We start from the raw sequence: 18,462 nt of genomic DNA on the forward strand, positions 1-18,462 counted from the left end.
GTCCGCCCCCTGTAGGTAACGCCATGCAGAGTCCCCCCGTAGAGAACGCCATACAGCCCCCTCTGTAGAGAACGCAATGCAGAGTCCCCCCCCTGTAGGTAACACCATACAGAGTCCCCCCCCCTGTAGGTAACGCCATGCAGAGTACCCCCCTGTAGGTAACGCCATGCAGAGTCCCCCCGTAGAGAACGCCATACAGCCCCCTCTGTAGGTAACGCCATGCAGATTCCCCCCCCTGTAGGTAACGCCATACAGAGTCCCCCCCCTGTAGGTAACGACTTACAGGCCCCCCCCCCTGTAGGTAACGCAATGCAGAGTCCCCCCCTGTAGGTAACGCCATGCAGAGTCCCCCCCTGTAGGTAACGCCATGCAGAGTCCCCCCCTGTAGGTAACGCCATGCAGAGTCCCCCCCTGTATGTAACGCCATGCAAAGTCCCCCCCCCCTGTAGGTAACGCAATGCAGAGTCCCCTCTGTAGGTGACGCCATGCAGAGTCCCCCCCCTTTAGGTAACGCCATGCAAAGTCCCCCCCCCTGTAGGTAACGCAATGCAGAGTCCCCACCCTGTAGGTAACGCCATGCAAAGTTGTCCCCCCTTGTAGGTAACGCAATGCAGAGTCCCCCCTGTAGGTAACGCCATGCAGAGTCCCCCCCTGTAGGTAACGCCATGCAGAGTCCCCCCCTGTAGATAACTCCATGCAGAGTCCCCCCCTGTAGATAACGCCATGCAGAGTACCCCCCTGTAGGTAACGCCATGCAGAGTACCCCCCTGTAGGTAACGCCATGCAGAGTCCCCCCCGTGTAGGTAACGCCATGCAGAGTCCCCAACCTGTAGGTAACGCCATGCAGAGTCCCCCCTGTAGGTAATGCCATGCAGAGTCCCCCCCTGTAGGTAACGCCATGCAGATTCCCCCCCCCCTGTAGAGTCCCCCCTGTAGATAACGCCATACAGCCCCCTCTGTAGAGAACGCCATGCAGATTCCCCCCCCTGTAGGTAACGCCATACAGAGTCCCCCCCCTGTAGGTAACAACTTACAGGCCCCCCCCTGTAGGTAACGCCATGCAGAGTCCCCCCCTGTAGGTAACGCCATGCAGAGTCCCCCCCTGTAGGTAACGCCATGCAGAGTCCCCCCCTGTAGATAACTCCATGCAGAGTCCCCCCCCTGTAGATAACGCCATGCAGAGTACCCCCCTGTAGGTAACGCCATGCAGAGTACCCCCCTGTAGGTAACGCCATGCAGAGTCCCCCCCGTGTAGGTAACGCCATGCAGAGTCCCCAACCTGTAGGTAACGCCATGCAGAGTCCCCCCTGTAGGTAATGCCATGCAGAGTCCCCCCCTGTAGGTAACGCCATGCAGATTCCCCCCCCCCCTGTAGAGTCCCCCCTGTAGATAACGCCATACAGCCCCCTCTGTAGAGAACGCCATGCAGAGTCCCCCCCTGTAGGTAATGCCATGCAGATACCCCCCCCTGTAGGTAACACATTGCAGAGTCCCCCCTGTAGGTAATGCCATGCAGAGTCCCCCCCTGTAGGTAGCGCCATGCAGAGTCCCCCCCCCGTAGGTAAAGCCATGCAGAGTCCCCCCCTTTAGGTAACGCCATGCAGAGTACCCCCCTGTAGGTAACACCATGCAGAGTCCCCCCCTGTAGGTAATGCCATGCAGAGTCCCCCCTGTAGGTAACGCCATGCAGATTCCCCCCACCTGTAGGTAACGCCATGCAGAGTCCCCCCCCCCTGTAGGTAACGCCATGCAGAGTCCCCCCCCTGTAGGTAACGCCATGCAGAGTCCCCCCCCTGTAGGTGAAAAAGCAAAAGAAGGACCCCTAGTGGTTGGCAGGGATAAATGAACAATGAAGGAAAATGTGCCAAGGCACAAAGGTCCCAGTTTCCCAACCACCAATCGATTAGTGTCAGTAATGGCAGTTAAAATATAACTTTTATTAACTTTTATTAATGTATCAAACAGACAGACAACAATCTTGACTTCTGTGACACGTACTGGCCGTCTCTTGATACAATTTTAACCCTTGATTGTTGTCTGTCTGTTTGATACATTAATAAAAGTTAATAAAAGTTATATTTTAACTGCCATTACTGACACTAATCGATTGGTGGTTGGGAAACTGGGACCTTTGTGCCTTGGCACATTTTCCTTCATTGTTCATTTATCCCTGCCAACCACTAGGAAACTGGGACCTTTGTGCCTTGGCACATTTTCCTTCATTCCCCGCCATGCTGAGTCCCCCGCCCTGTAGGTAACGCCATGCAGAGTCCCCCCCCTGTAGGTAACGCCATGCATCCCCTATCCAGAGGATTGGGGATACATGTGTTATCGCTGGCAGCGATAGGGAGAACGGGGGACTGAATGTCCCCTGAAGTTCTCCATGACTAACCTCTGACTTCCGGTGTCTGCGCAGCTCAATAAAAATGAAAGGAGCGCTGGTCACGCATGCGCACAAGCGCGACCGGCGCTCCATTCATTTCTACGGAGCTGCCGACACAGACCCCGGAAGTCCGAGGTTTGTGATGGAAAACTTCAGGGGACTTTCAGCGATCACACATGTATCCCCTATGTCTTTTGTTTAATGGCAGAGCGGGGAGATACCTCCTTGCTCTGCCGTAGTGTTCAGTGGCGTCGCGCTTTAGCAGCCATAGCGGCTGCTAGCGGAGCCTCTGGCCACGGTGGGGGCCCGTGCCGGCGGGCGACACGCGCCCCCTCATGCTGCGGGCCCAGTAGCAGCCGGTAGTTACGCCACTAGATCAAAGCAATGAATGGGTAACCAACAAAACTAAATGAATTTGTCTGGATACCTCAAATGTAAAAATTATATTGTTTGTTTTTTAAAATTGGAAAACGTTTTCAAAAATAGAAACACAAAAAAAACATAATTTTTACTCCGTAAATCACAATATAAGTTAGTGAAGAGTCCCTTCTGTGGCCGCTCCAATAATAGCGGGTGCACCCACATTCGGCGTCTTCTTCTAGCTTGCTCCTGGGGAATTTTTTCTTTTTTTTAAAAGCTAAGATTAACCAAACTTGATTTGCTCTATAATGATAATCCTAAACTACATTCTCTATTTCATTAAACGAAACGGAAAATTAACATACATTACATATCACATTACATATTGAATTCGACTGACGTGTCTTAAACAACAATGCTGATGATTATTAGTAGTAATAACTTCATGTAAGGCCTTCTTAGTTTCAATGGCCGATTAGCACGTTCCATGGTAGCAGAAAACACGCTTGTATGTAAAATAATGAACATGAATGGTATAACAGGATACATGTCATATAAGGTGACCTAATTAATTTATTTATTTTATTTATTGTATTGTCACTATTTAAAAAAACGCACCGAAAACCTCAACTAATTCTGCAGCAAAAACGCATATAAGGATGAGATTTTTCCGCAACGGATTGTCTGCTAGTTTGTGCGGAAATGCTGCAGAAATTTTCTGCAACAAATACGCAACATGTGGAAAAGCTCTAATAGTTCTTACTTTTACGGACGCATCTATACCAGTTTTGTTCATTTTTTATCTTTTTACATTGTGCGTGAGGAATAATAGGTATGACAAAAACGTTGTTTTACTGTTTTTACTTGTCCCCTATGGGACTTTAACCAGTGATCGTTTGATCGCTTGCGCGATATACTGCGATACTAATGTATTGTATACATGATACCGGAGGCAGGGCTTGATAGGAGTACAAAGATGGCGGACCTGGGAGCCTTCATCAGTCGGGTAATATGGGGGCCGTTGGAACATTACAGGGGGCCGCGCTCGTTTCTAGTCATTTAAATGCAAGGTCGCTATTGACTGCGACATTTAACGGGTTAAACAAGCGGAATCCCGCTCGTTACCCTGAAGCGTTGGCACGCTTGTTCTATGGTGCAGGCTCAGCCTGTGAGCCTACTTCATGTTACCCCATCCCATGTTCCCCCCCATATATGTGGTGGATATTGGGAGGACACACATACACACACACACACACACACACACACACACACACACGTACACGTGTGTGTATATATATATATATATATATATATATATGTGTATATACAGTAATATAGCTCTCTATCTATCTATCTATCTATCTATCTATCTATCTATCTATGGTGTTGCTTGGGTTTAAAAAGTTCAGGGTACAAGCCCCAAGATGTGTGTTTATCCCCCGCTACCTGAATTTTAAATATTAGTATATATGTGTATATATGTATGTTTGTATGTATGTATGTATATATATATATATATATATATATATGTGTGTGTGTGTGTGTGTATATACATGTGCATATATATATATATATATATATATCCATCCAAAAATGAAAATCAAGAGCAGCACCATGCAGGAATGAATAATAAATGTGGGTGCCAGCCTCAGGGTGAAGGCTATATCCTTCGTAATAGTCTACAAAAAAATAGGCAGCACTCCTGGATCTCCAAGTGAAAAAATCAAGTGATGAACTTTATTCCATAAACTACATTTCGGCAGATGCAGCTGCTTTTCTCAAGCATACAAAAAGTGTGTCAGACCCAATTTTAGATGGTTTGTAACAACCAGAGTAATTACAATATAATCAAAGCAAAATATAGCAAAAAACAGTGGATTCCAAATGTTGAGGAATCATATAATAAACATCAATAAATGTGCTATGTCATACAAAATGTAACATATCACATTGCACCAAAAAATCCCAGCATGTGCAATGGATTTACAAGCTTATACATTAATGTGTTAATTGAGTGTTTAAAACAAAGCACAGATGACTCACCAATTAGAGAGATCACAGGAGATTTTCCATAGAATAATATACGCTGCAGCATGAACTTGGCGTCCTATACACCTTACTGCGCAAATGCAGCAGTGTAGGGCGGGTCTACCTGTGTTCGGTCAATCCACAGCACTGCACATGCACGCATGCACACAACATGATGTATTATTATAATCACCATTGCAAATAACGGCAAGCGCCAGGTTCAAAGTATAAAAAATACAGAGTACAATACAAAGTATTGGCAAAGAGCCATGTTTCAAAAAGTCAGCCAGTAAGTAGAACAAGGGTATTAAGCTGCGGACACTGTCATCCAATTCGGGACGCAGTGCCCACAGCCCGGTGGCGGTTCGGAGGTGACATCCTGTGAGTGAGCACAGGCAATTATCAAAATGAACCGTTCAAAGTCCCGAAAGTTTAAAAAAAACAACAATGGCATGCCAGAGAAACTGCATGCAGAGTGAACGAAGCCCAAAGCAAAATGATGTATCATGACTGATTGTAGGGACCTGGGACAAATATACAATACATTTTATAGTTATATATTAATAGGGAATAAAGACAACAGAATAACGAATATATATAAATATTTACTGGAAATTTATAAGATAATTCTACTAAGGTGAAGGAAACATATTCTCCATCGTTCACTGGTGAGCCAAGAATTTTGTGGTGACTTCAAATACGTGTATCTAAAAACAATTACAAAAATGATTAGTAAGTATAATAAATTGGGTATATATTTATATACATCAAAAAATATACATGGAGGCAAAAGGACACGTCAAGACAAGATAATATAAAGAGCAAACGGCATTAGAAGACCAACATAGTTAGAATACACCGCTGATTTTGTAATCCACATTCATGCCATTGGGTTTGAGTGTCCCCAGCCTGTGGATCTATTGTAACTCTTTCCTTTTCAATAGTTGTGACCTATTACCGCCACGTCTCAGTGAAGGGACATGGTCTATGACCCTAAACCTCAATTACCATTCTGTATGCTTAAACTCAGAAAAATGCTTTGAAACTTGTAGATCTTGTCTGTGAATGTGGATTGTGTACCTATGTTGGTTTAATCATGTTTTCAGATCTAACGTTGTTTCACCAACTTACATGTTGCAAGGGCACTGAAGTAAATGCACAACATGGTCACTATTGCACGTCAACAAATGTCTAATATTATAGGTTTTATCCTTGGACACATCTGTAAATGTATCTCCTTTCAATATAGCTACGGTGCGGTATGGTTCACAAGGGGAGTTTTCCGTGTTTAAGCTGTGGCAGGCTCTGGAACGAAACACAGCACGGGGTGCAGGAGATACGAAGCAGGGCACGGGAACACTGGGAGCAATAAAACTCTAAAGGACCATTTGCAATACAGACATGGGAAAACTACAACAATGCTCCGGCAAGGAGTGGAAGGGCAGAACCTTTTTATAGTCCTGGGTGCACTGGGAATAGGATGGGGAAGTTTTAAGGAGTGTACGCTCTGGCCCTTTTGGGTTGGGGACAAGCGCACACACCATGTCACACAATCCAGGAAGGGAAGGCCGTGCCAGATGACGTCTCCGGGGAGGAAGACGCTGGCAGACAGACAGGAAGTTGCTGCTGTTCAACGAGGGTGAGCAGCAGCGATCCGCGACTGCAGCGATAACAGTACCCCCCTTACGCCCCTCTTCTTGGGTCGGGTGTGTAAGAGAAATTGTTAATGAGGGTAGGTTCACTAAGGTTCTCCTCTGGCTCCCAACACCTCTCCTCAGGGCCAAACCCTCTCCAGTCCACCAGATAGAAAGTCCTCCCTCCTACTTTCTTGCAGTCCAGAATCTCCCTCACCTCAAATACATCAGATGAACCACTGGGAGAAACTGCAGAACGGCTTTACTGTAGAGGTTCAGAACCACAGTTTTAAGGAGGGACACGTGGAACGAGTTGCACATCTTGAGAGCAGGAGACGACCGAAGTTTATAGGATACAGGGCTAATCCGTTGTAGAACTTCGAAAGGGCCAAAGAACCCGGGAGCGTATTTGTGGGAAGGAATCTTGAGTCGAATGTTTCTAGAGGACAGCCAGACTTTAACTCCAGGAGACAATTGAGGAGGGACTTTCTTCTTTTATCGGCATGCCTTTTCATGTGGTCCACTGCTTGGAGAATCGCAGCCTTAGTTTGCTGCCAGTGGTGAATAAAAGAGGCAAAGGAAGAGTTAGCTCCCAGCACTTGAGTCATAGCTGGCACAGGAAAAGGAACTCGAGGATGCTGGCTGAACACAATGTAGAAAGGAGGCAGAAGACTCACTTGTGCGTTTGTTGTACGAGAATTCCGCCCAAGGCAGGAGTTGTTCCCAATTGTCGTGTTGGGTGCAAACAAAATGATGAAGGTAATTCTCAAAAATTTAGTTGGTCCCCTCCACCTGACCATTGGACGGAGGGTGATAGCCAGAAGAGAAGTCCTGTTTAACGTCTAGCAGGTTGCACAGGGCTCTCCAAAACTTAGATGTAAACTTTACAAACCCCGTCTGAGACAATATGTAGAGGAAGTCCGTGTAGCCGGAAGATGTGCGAAATAAACAGGTTTGCCAGACGAGGAGCAGACGGGAGGCCAGTCAGTGGAATATTATGTGCCAATATAGAGATACGATCCACTACTACCCGGATCGTAGTACACCCAGCTGAAGGAGGAAGGTTAGTGATAAAGTCCATAGCGATATGCTGCCAAGGGGCATCAGGAATGGGCAGGGGTCGGAGCAGACCAGTAGCTTTGGAGCGGGAAGACTTTGAGTGTTCGAGGCACAATTCGTACATGAAGAGACATAGTCTGCAAAATCTTGAGCTTGGAAAATGCCAATTCTGCCTCTGGAGACCAAATCTTGGAGTTCAGCCCATTATTGGTGAGGGCCGAGATTGGAGCAGTCGGAGATGAGACGTTCGGGATGAGTTGCCGATAGAAGTTCCCAAATCCCAGAAATCTTTGTATGGACCGAAGGCCCCGTGGGGGTGGGCACTCTAAGACGATCTCACCTTCTCTGGATACATCTTGAGACCACGGTCAGATACAATGTAGCCCAGGAAGGACAGAGAGGTTTTTTCGTACACTTTTCTCAATTTTAGTATATAGGCGATTCTCCCGTGACCGCGACAGATCTTGGCGAACGTGCTTCCGATGTGTCATCAAATTCGGCGAGTAAATCAAGATGTCGTTTAGATAGACCACCACACAGACATACAGCAGATCCTGTAAAATGATCTTTACAAATTCCTTGAACATAGAGTTAGACAGTCCAAAGGGCATCACAAGGTATTTGTAATGGCCGTCACTGGTGTTAAATGCGGTTTTCCATTCATCTCCTCTGCAGATACGGATTAGGGCATATGCCACGCAAAGATCCAGCTTTGTAAATTCCTTGGCCCCACGAATTCTATCAAAAAGTTCTGAGATGAGCGACAGGGGATACTTATTTTTAACCGTAATTTGGTTCAGACCCCGGTAGTCGATACATGGACGAAGAGATTTGTCCTTCTTTTTCACGAAGAAGCATCTGGCTCCGGCCGGGGAGGAAGATTTCCGGATGAAACCTCTCTCGAGGTTCTCCTTGACATAGGCAGACATGGCTAGGGTTTCTGGCAGGGAAAGAGGATAAACACGCCCTTGAGGAAGTGAAGCATTAGGTGGTAAGTCAACAGGGCAGTTGTAGATGCGCCGAGGAGGAAGAGCTTCTGCTTCCCTCTTACTGAAGATTGAAATCAATGGTAATTCTAATGGAACGGTTGCTTTCCGTTTAATGTATTGATCCTCTCTTCCTCTGATGGAAGAGTGGTAAACGTATACAAACGCTAGTGTGAAAGAAGCCTTACTTTAATCGTTTTTTAATTCAACTTCAGTTGCGCCTGTACTGTTCTTTTTACTATACCACTCGTGTGATCACTTATAAAATGTGATAGTTATGCTCTTTATTATCACTGAGGTCCCATGCACACGACCGTGCCCGTAATCACAATCTGTGATTACGGGCACGGACGGCTGCGGACAGTCATCCGCATTTGCGGACTGTGTTCCTATTATAAAGTATAGGACCATGGCCCACAAAATAACAAAATAGGACATTTCCTATTTTTTATGGAAGGTTTCTACGGCCATAGAAATGAATGGGTCCGTAATTACGGACGAAATCTACGGTCGTGTGCATGGGGCCTTACTCTTGATTTTGTAATGTGTTCGTAAAACTTTTAGTTTGTCCGTGATTTTTAGCCCAGTTGTCCAGAAATTTCTGAAGTGGAGGTTGGCAATGATGCCGGGGAGTCTTCGGCGAGCGGAGGAGCTCACTCGGCTCTGAACTAAATCTGAAGCAGGGAGCTGATAGTTTCCTGCTTCAGAATTAGTGGCTACTCCTTGAGCGGAATCCCCGTTGCCGATGATCTGGCCGGGGATTTCGCTCCTAGAGGAAACCCCTGAGTCGGCAACGGGGATTCGCTCAAGGAGTATCCACTGATGTCACTGTCCATATATGGATAGTAACATCAGGGCTTCCCTCTATGAGCGGAATCCCCGGCCTATGCTCTGGCTGGGGATTCCACTTCTAGAGGGAGTCTGAATATTTGTGTGAATGTAGCCTAACTGACATCTGATGACTCTACTGATAACGCCCTATAATGACATTGAAAGGACTTGCTGACTGGCATCTAGTGGCATAATAACAAGATGACTCTGCCGACACTGTGCAAGGCTTTACAGCAAAGCTGAAAAGTGAGATGCATAACACATTCCTCCCAACCTCCCCGCATTCAGCGGGGCAGTCATATATGGACAGTACTGTCAATGACCTCATGTCCTGAGACCAGGCAGGGTAGTGCGAGTGGGGGTGGATTGAGTGTCCGACTCACCAGTCAGAGCCCCGCTTGTAGCTTCCCTGTTCTTAATTAGCGTGGGAAAGCTACAAGTGGGGCTCTGACTGGTGAGTCTCACAATCGCCTCCAGTGCATGCAGCGGTGGCCAGTCTGACTCTGAGTCTCTGACCAGATACCAGCTCCATGCAGCAGAGAGATGGTGCCGGCAGGACTTGCTTGCCTTACAGCTGGAAGGTCACTGGTTCAAAACTCGGCAGGCAGCGTTTCTTTTTTAAAATATTATTAATATCTTAATTGTATTCGGCACTAGCATTAATATACGTTTACCTCTCTTCCATCAGAGGAAGATAGGATCGATACATAAAACGGAAAGCAACGGTTCCATTACCATTGAATTTAATGGTAATGCATTTGTATCAGTTGCTTTCCGTGTGTCTCTGTTCGCTAGGTTTCCATTCTTTTGAACGGAAATAAAAGTTCTGCAGACTGCACTTTTGTTTCCTTTAAAAAAAACGTAAACCTAGCAAATTGAGACAAACGGAAAGCAACTGATACAAAAGAATTACCATTGAAATCAATGGTAATTCTAATGGAACGGTTGCTTTCCGTTTAATGTATTGATCCTCTCTTCCTCTGATGGAAGAGAGGTAAACGTATAGAAACGCTAGTGTGAAGGAAGCCTTACTTTAATCGTTTTTTAATTCAACTTCAGTTGTGCCCGTACTCTTCTTTTTACTATCCCACTCGTGTAATCACTTAGAAAAGGTGTTAGTTATGCTCTTTATTATCACTGAGGCCCCATGCACACGACCGTGCCTGTAATCACAATCTGTGTTTACGGGCACGGACGGCTGCGGACAGTCATCCGCATTTGCGGACCGTGTTCCCATTATAAAGTATAGGACCATGACCCATAAAATAAAAAAATAGGACATTTCCTATTTTTTATGGAAGGTTTCTACGGCCATAGAAATGAATGGGCCCGTAATTACGGACGAAATCTACGGTCGTGTGCATGGGGCCTTACTCTTGATTTTGTAATGTGTCCGTAAAACTTTTGGTCTGTCCATGATTTTTGGCCCAGTTGTCCAGAAATTTCTGAAGTGGAGGTTGGCAACGATGCCGGAGAGTCATCGGCGAGCGGAGGAGCTCACTCGGCTCTGAACTAATTCTGAAGCAGAGAGCTGATAGTTTCCTGCTTCAGAATTAGTGGCTACTCCTTGAGCGGAATCCCTGTTGCCGATGATCTGGCCGGGGACTTCGCTCCTAGAGCAAACCCCTGAGACGGCAACAGGGATTCGCTCAAGGAGTATCCACTGACGTCACTGTCCATATATTGACAGTAACATCAGGGCTTCCCTCTATGAGCGGAATCCCCGGCCTATGCTCTGGCTGGGGATTCCACTTCTAGAGGGAGTCTGAATAGCTCTGTCTACAGGGGCTGGCACTATCAACATGGAAACGGTGGCACTATATAGGGGCACTGTCTACATGGGCACTGTGACACTATCGAGAGGGCACTGGCACTTTATATGTGGGCACTGGCACTAGGGGCAGCTTTGGGGGCATTATGCTGTATAAGGGCAGCTAGGGGGGAATTATACTGTATGGAACAGCTATGGGGGCATTATACTGTATGGGGAGGCTATTGGGGCATTATGATGTAGGGGGACTTTAAGCTGTATGGGGGCAGCTATGGGGTTTTATACTGTATGGGGCAGTTATGGGACATTATACTGTATGGAGCCAACTGTATGGGAATTTTACTGCATGGGGCAGCTATGGGGGCATTATGCTGCAGGGTGCAGCTATGGGGCATTATGCTGTATGGGGGGATTTGTTTGGGCATTATACTGCATGGGGGCATCTGTTTGGGCATTATACAGCATGGGAGAATCTATGTGGGCATTATACTGTATGGTGGCAGCAAGAGGGCAATATACTGTGGCACTACCTACAAGGGCACTAGAACTAGGGGCAGCTAAGGGGCCATTATACTCTATGGGGGCATTATGCTGTATGGGGGAAGCTATGGGGGCATTATGCTGTATGGGGAAATTTGTTTGGGCATTATACTGCATGGGGGCATCTGTATGGACATTATATTGCATGGGAGAATATGTGTTGCCTTTATACTGTATGGGTGCATCTATGGGGCATTATGCTGCATGGTGGCAGCTATGGGGGAATTATACTGTATTGTGGCAGCTAGAGGGCATTATACTGTGTAGGATCAGGTATTTGGTTTTATACTGTGTTGGAGGCACTATGGGAGCATGATACTGTGTGAGCTGAATCGGGTTTGTATGGGCGGGGATTGGGTGGGATTAGAGGTGTGGCTTAATAGAAAAAAAACTGTCCCTCTTTGTGATACTTGAAAGTTGGGAGGTATGATAACATAGGAAATGTCAGCCTTCTGTTTTTGCTCCAGTGCCGGAATATTACAGGATTATACATACATATATGTGTGTGTATATATATATATATATATATATATTGACAAAACAACAGCATGAAACCCTGATTCAAATGATATGTCATTATCTGCTTATTCAGTCCCTTTAAATTATGCGATTAGGTATATTAAGGGGGTTTTACAGGACTTACTACGGTATGTCTTTACTAACTGCTCCAAGTGAACCAACTCAGTTTTAAAATCGAATAATGTATGTAATGGTAGAGCAACTTCAGAACAAAAGCTCAAATAAACGAGTCCTGTAAACCAGCCGTAAAGAAAATAGTTAGCAAGGTGGTTTGTCTCGAAGTTGCATGCAATAATAACCAAATCTAAAATAAAATAAAGACTCTGAAAAACTCAGCACTGCTCGTTAATACATAGTTACTTTCCAGGAGCCATATGAATGCTGCAATAGAGTATTGTCCAGTACAATTCGGCCTCCTTTTTCAGCTGATTTCTCACTGCTTCTGCGCCTCTGTCAAAATAGCACTTCCTGTGACGTGACATTTGTTCTCACCAAAAGTCTTCTTCCAGCCTACCTGACGTTCATTTCAGTGGGTGGTCCAGTTTGCCTGCATTCGTGTAACTTCTTTACTAAAGCCCTTAGGCTACATTCACACCACAGTGAAAAAAAATGTCCATTAAAAACTGATCAACTGTCAGTTTTTCATGGCCGTTTTGCATCAGTTTGTCTCTATAGTTTCACCCATTTCCAGTCCTGTCTGTTTTTAATGGCTGTTTGACATCACCTTTGCATCAGTTTTTCATGGCCGTTAAAAAAACTGATGAATTTCATTGGTCAGGTTTTTTTTTGTCCCAACCCCCTGAAAACACCCAAAGGAAGGTCACACTATTTAAAGCCTCCCTGCATATGCCATACACCTCCCTGTGTATGACGCCACACAGCCTCCCTGTGTATGATGCCACACAGTCTCCCTGTGTATGATGCCACACAACCTCCCTGTTTATGATGCCACGGACCCCTCCCTGTATATGCCACACAGCCTCACCGTAGATGCCACACAGCCTCCCTGTGTATGATGCCACATAGCCTCCCTGTAGATGCCACACATCTCCGTGTATATGATGCCACACACCTCCCTGTATATGATGCCACACTACCCCCCTGTAGATGCCACACAGCCCCCTGTAGATGCTACACAGCCCCCTGTATATGATGCCACACAGTCCCGATGTATATGATGCCACACAGCCCCGATGTATATGATGCCACACAAGCCGGCATGAATGCCCTACATACTAACCGATGCAGCGCTGTCTTCTTCAGGTAAGGTCCCTCGTCTTCACGGGATCTGCAGCGACGCAATGACACATACTCACGAAGCAGCACTGTCTCTGGTGGTCTGGTCGCTAGTCTCACGGGATCTGCGAAGGCGGCGGCATGACGTCATCGCGCCGCCTTCGCAAAACCCGTGAGACTAGCAACCAGACCGGAAATAGTTGGCACTGCATCAGTGAATCGGTGAGTATGTGTCGTCGCGCCGCCGATAGCTAGCAGGGGAATTAGCAGTTCCCTTGCAAATCCCCATGTCACAGATCCGTTTTCAACAGTTGTTACATGTATTGACAGCTGTTAAAAACTGATCCATTGACTTCTATGGACGTCAGGTCGTTAAAACTACCAGAAATAGTACATGTCCTATTTTTTTCCGCCCATTATTCACGGGCCGTTAAAAAAACGGCCGTGTGAATACACCCATAGAACATCATTGTTCTGAAAACGGCCGTTAAAAGAACGGCCATCACATGGCCGTTTTTCACTGTCGTGTTAATAAGGCCTTATTCTCCTACTGTGCCGCTTGCGTCTAATTAGATCACAGTAACGTTATTATGGGAAGTGATCTTTTATTGTAATGAGGAGGATAAAAGGAAATGGCCACGGACTGGAAGTTCAGAAAGTAAAGCAACTGGAGCAGCATCAGGAGAATGAAGAAGATTACACAAAGAGGTATTGGGGTGTAATTATGACGTAATGCACAACAAGAACAGAACATTTATGTTCATAAACATTTGAAGATAATGTACAGCAGTGTCAGAAAACCCCTTTAAATAAAGTAGTTTGAACTATTATGGCAGAATTATGCGATATGAAATTAAATTTCATCTTGTAGCTCCTCTTGTACTTATAATTATTATTGGTATTATATTATTTGGGGAAAACTGTTTTTACATACTTAATAACTGTATGCATTATTAGATTGTTTGCCAGTCTTTATTACAGTATAAACATTAAAAAATGTATTTAGAAATGAGATAATATTGTGCAAATGTCCCAAAAAGACCTATAATTATAAATGGATGCTAATGGAAACTGGAGAGTTGTATTATAAATATATACAGTGGATGCAAGAGCTTGGTCACACCTGGCATGGGACAGCTGCTAGGTTTGTGAGTTTGATCCTATGCCAAGCTTTAACTCTGCCCATGTTGTCTTAGCTCCCTTATTACATCAGTATGTTGCCGTTTTAAGGATATGCCCTGCAGAAAAAAGCCAAAAACTGCATTGTAAACAAACAAATTTGCAGCTCTTGTTGAAGTTTTAGATCACAGAGTCCTCTCTAAGGCAGTCTAAGTAGACACTTATGTTTTTCCAAGCTGCGGAATCCCTGTCAGGGTCCATTAACAACAGGAGTGTGTCTGCCATTTAGTGTGGCGTTGAGAATTGGCTCAGCTTCCTTCATTAAACCCCACTGAGACTCTGCTCACCTGTTCGTAGGAGTCTTCGAAAACTCAATGCTCTGTGTATCCTTCCATGACCTCACAGATACCCCATGACATAGCAAACATTGAGGATGAGGTGATTTGAAGTTAACCCTTTCCTTCAGTGAGATGTGTGGAATTGTTGTAGCCAGCACTGTGAATATTAAGCAAGTAATTACTTGTTAATTAAGAGCCTAACAAGCAGAGCAGATGGTTCTGAAGAATCCATCAACAATCACTTTTTCCGGGGAGGCAGGAAAATTATGCACGGAAGGTTAGGGAGGAGATGTGAGAGATCAGGAGGAGTGGAATATACTAAGGGCAAGTAGAGAGAAAGCACACACTGGGTACAGAACACATGGAAATCCAAGCCGGTCTTGGGTTAAATAAACTACCTGACAAGTACGTTTCTCATTTTCATCGAATGTTTTTTTTTTTTTTACCTGCATGGCAGAACTTCATACATTGAATAAATGCAAATGTTTATTACTGTATAATCTTACTTTTTTACTAAAAAGATTTGAAATGTTATTAATCCGCCAGAAAATTTGTAGATCAACAATGACAGTTTTCCTTCAAACAGCTTTTATGTTTATGATAATTGAACACCTTTTACACCATGTAATTTCTCATGAATTTATTATTCTACCTTAATAGAAGTCGGAGCTTTGTTTTTCTGATACAGAGCTTAAAATTCCCTGCAATCATAAATACGATACCTCCTGCCTACGATTGCCAATAGGGGAAACTTAGAGGCTTAATTAGAGGGGTAGGCCCAGAATGTACAATTATTACCTATCCACCGGATAGGTAATCAGTCTCTGATCGATGGGACCCCCAACGATCACTAGAACGGGGGCCCGAACCCCCGATCATCCTCACTGCAAGTCCGCAGTGAGGAGATCTTTGAATTAGCTGTAGCATGCACACTACTCATCCATTAAAAGTCTATGCGACTGATGGAAACAGTTGAGTACAATGCTCGGCTATTTTGTCAGTCCCATAGACATTGAGTAGAGAGCCAGGGCGGAAGCTTGTTATAGTGATCGGTGGGAGTATTCCATGGGATAGGTGATAATTGTATATTTTGAGTATACCACTTTAATATAGTTTATACATTACATTCAATCATAAAACAGTATTTTCACGTTTTCTGCTCCTGTGACATAAGGGTAGGTGATCAATAAACATCAGAGCTTTTTCCGCTCAGCTGCTCTAGCCTCTTTTTAAACCCATTAGACCGCCTCTATTTAAACCCTCCTGACTCAGGGCTCATTTTCAGTTATTATTTATCTTCCCGGTTTCTTCTTCTATTCTGCTCTATGTTTTTTGTAAGTTTACTCATTTTGGTTTTGTTTTCAGTTTTTGCATTCTCCCCAGTAGTATAGAGGTATATAAGTCATCAAACTAGTTTTGACATGTGCCACGCCCTTTAGGGCATGGTCAGGGCGTGGCTATCATATAGCCACACACCCATCGTTTGATCTTTGCTGTTAGGCGCTTCCCCCAGACCACACCCTCCCGGTCCCGTGACACGCCTCTTCCGGCACCGGCGGGCCCCATCCCACACCCTTCCGGTTCAGTGACACACCTCTTCCGGAACTGTCGTACCACAGACCACGCCCTTCCGGTTCCGGTAGGTGAACCCCGCCCCTTCCGGAACAGCATCATATGACACGCACGTAGAAGGATTGTGATTGGTGCTCGCTGAAGCCATGCTGTGATTGGTGCATACGGCATTGGGGGCGTGTTCATGCCCTTAGAATGAATGTGATTGGTGCGCGCTGAAGCCATGATGTGATTGGTGCGTACCAAGTTGTGGTCTTGTTCATTGAACAGAAACATGCCCTGACATGCCTGGAAAGCATCCGAACATGTTTTCTGCGGTTTTCTGAAACTATAAGTATACCTGTCGCATGACAGGGTTACATTTTGAATAATGAATGTGATTGGTGCTCGCTGTAACCAAGGCATGACCAGCGTTATATCTGAACACGTTATTCACAAATTATTTGAATAAAATCTCACTTTGTTCTTTTTGTATAAACAGATAAAATTGCTGGGTAAATTTATTGTAAAAAAATAAAATAAAAAATAAAACAATGTTTAAAAGGATTACCTGGGGTGGGATTTGAACCCACGTCAGTTTATATGCTGATTGGATTTTTATGTCCAATGCCTTAAATCACTCGGCCACCCTGGTATAGGATGGATAATGTGGAAATAGAATAATATGAAGAAGTGTATTAAGGAGATGATTCAGATAGAATTTTAGTTCAGGCTTAGCTAACATTGCGAAGCAATGTACATCTGACGTAGTCAACCATTAAGGTAATGTTAAAACCAAATAAAAAGCAGACGTATATTTCAACATATATTAGTTTATTTTATAAAAACAAAGGCGTACTACAGTTGAAAAGGTAGAGTTATAAATATATGTCAGGCAAATAATGGCAGTTTTATAAAAAGAGGCATTTAGTGAATATTTACAGAACAAATACACGTACAGATCAAAATACACAGGAACAACAAATATTTGCAGCGAGACAATGACAGGCGCCGCCGAAAGCCACAACTCCGCAGTTACATTGTTAACCAATTTACAACAGGCAATACCCTATCAAAGCGTCTTCTTGACAGTGACTGATCTAGGAGTCCAGATAAACTTGGAGAACCTAAAGAAACATTGAGGGGTGTAGAATGTCTTTTCTGAAGTGTTAAGGACTCAGTCACGGGTGAATTATCAGACATATTGTTAAGCATTTTTAAATGGTCCAGATGCTGCCTAGTAGAGGCATTAACAACAATTGTAGACGGCACATTTAACTCCGCCATGGAACCCAGAAAAGTGTTCCAAGCGGCAGGGGCTTTGCTTGCGGTAATGTTACGGTTCTGTGTAACAGTACGGATTAAGGCTGGGTTCACACGACCTATTTTATGACTCGATTTACGCCTGAAAATACAGCTACAGTACGTAGGCAAACATCTGCCCATTCATTTGAATGGGTTTGCCGACGTACTGTGCAGACGACCTGTAATTTACGCGTCGTCGTAAATTGACTGCCTCGGCAAAGAAGTGCAGGGCACTTCTTTGCAACGTAATTTGAGCCGTTCTTCATTGAACTCAATGAAGAGCAGCTCAAGATTTACGAGTGTCACAGACGCCTCGTATATTACGAGGAGGAGCATTTACGGCTGAAACGAGGCAGCTGTTTTCTTCTGAAAACAGTCTGTCATTTCAGCCGTAAATGCCTGCTATCGTGTGAACATACCCTAAGTCCAGTATATTAGAGCCGGGTATAACACCGCCTTTATAAACAAATTCACCTTTGTCATTCCAGGATCTAGCTCACAGTTATCGATGTATTTTCAAAACATGCCTGGGCGACCGTTTTACAGGTGAAAACAGACGCAAGTGTCGCAGGCGCCTTTCAGACCATTTTACTCGATGGACATATGCCCCAAAAATTGCAAACCGATAGAGGCAAAGAGTTTTTGAATACAAATGTAAAAAATGTACTACAGATTAACAATATACACCATTTTCTAACCAACAACGACGTTAAAGCCGCCATAGTAGAGCGATTTAACCGGACATTACAATCTAAAATGTGGCGCTATTTTACAGCGCACATCACTTTCCGTTATATAGATG

The sequence above is a fragment of the Rhinoderma darwinii genome, chromosome 10 (assembly GCF_050947455.1).
Source record: "Rhinoderma darwinii isolate aRhiDar2 chromosome 10, aRhiDar2.hap1, whole genome shotgun sequence".
NCBI classification, from domain to species: domain Eukaryota; kingdom Metazoa; phylum Chordata; class Amphibia; order Anura; family Rhinodermatidae; genus Rhinoderma; species Rhinoderma darwinii.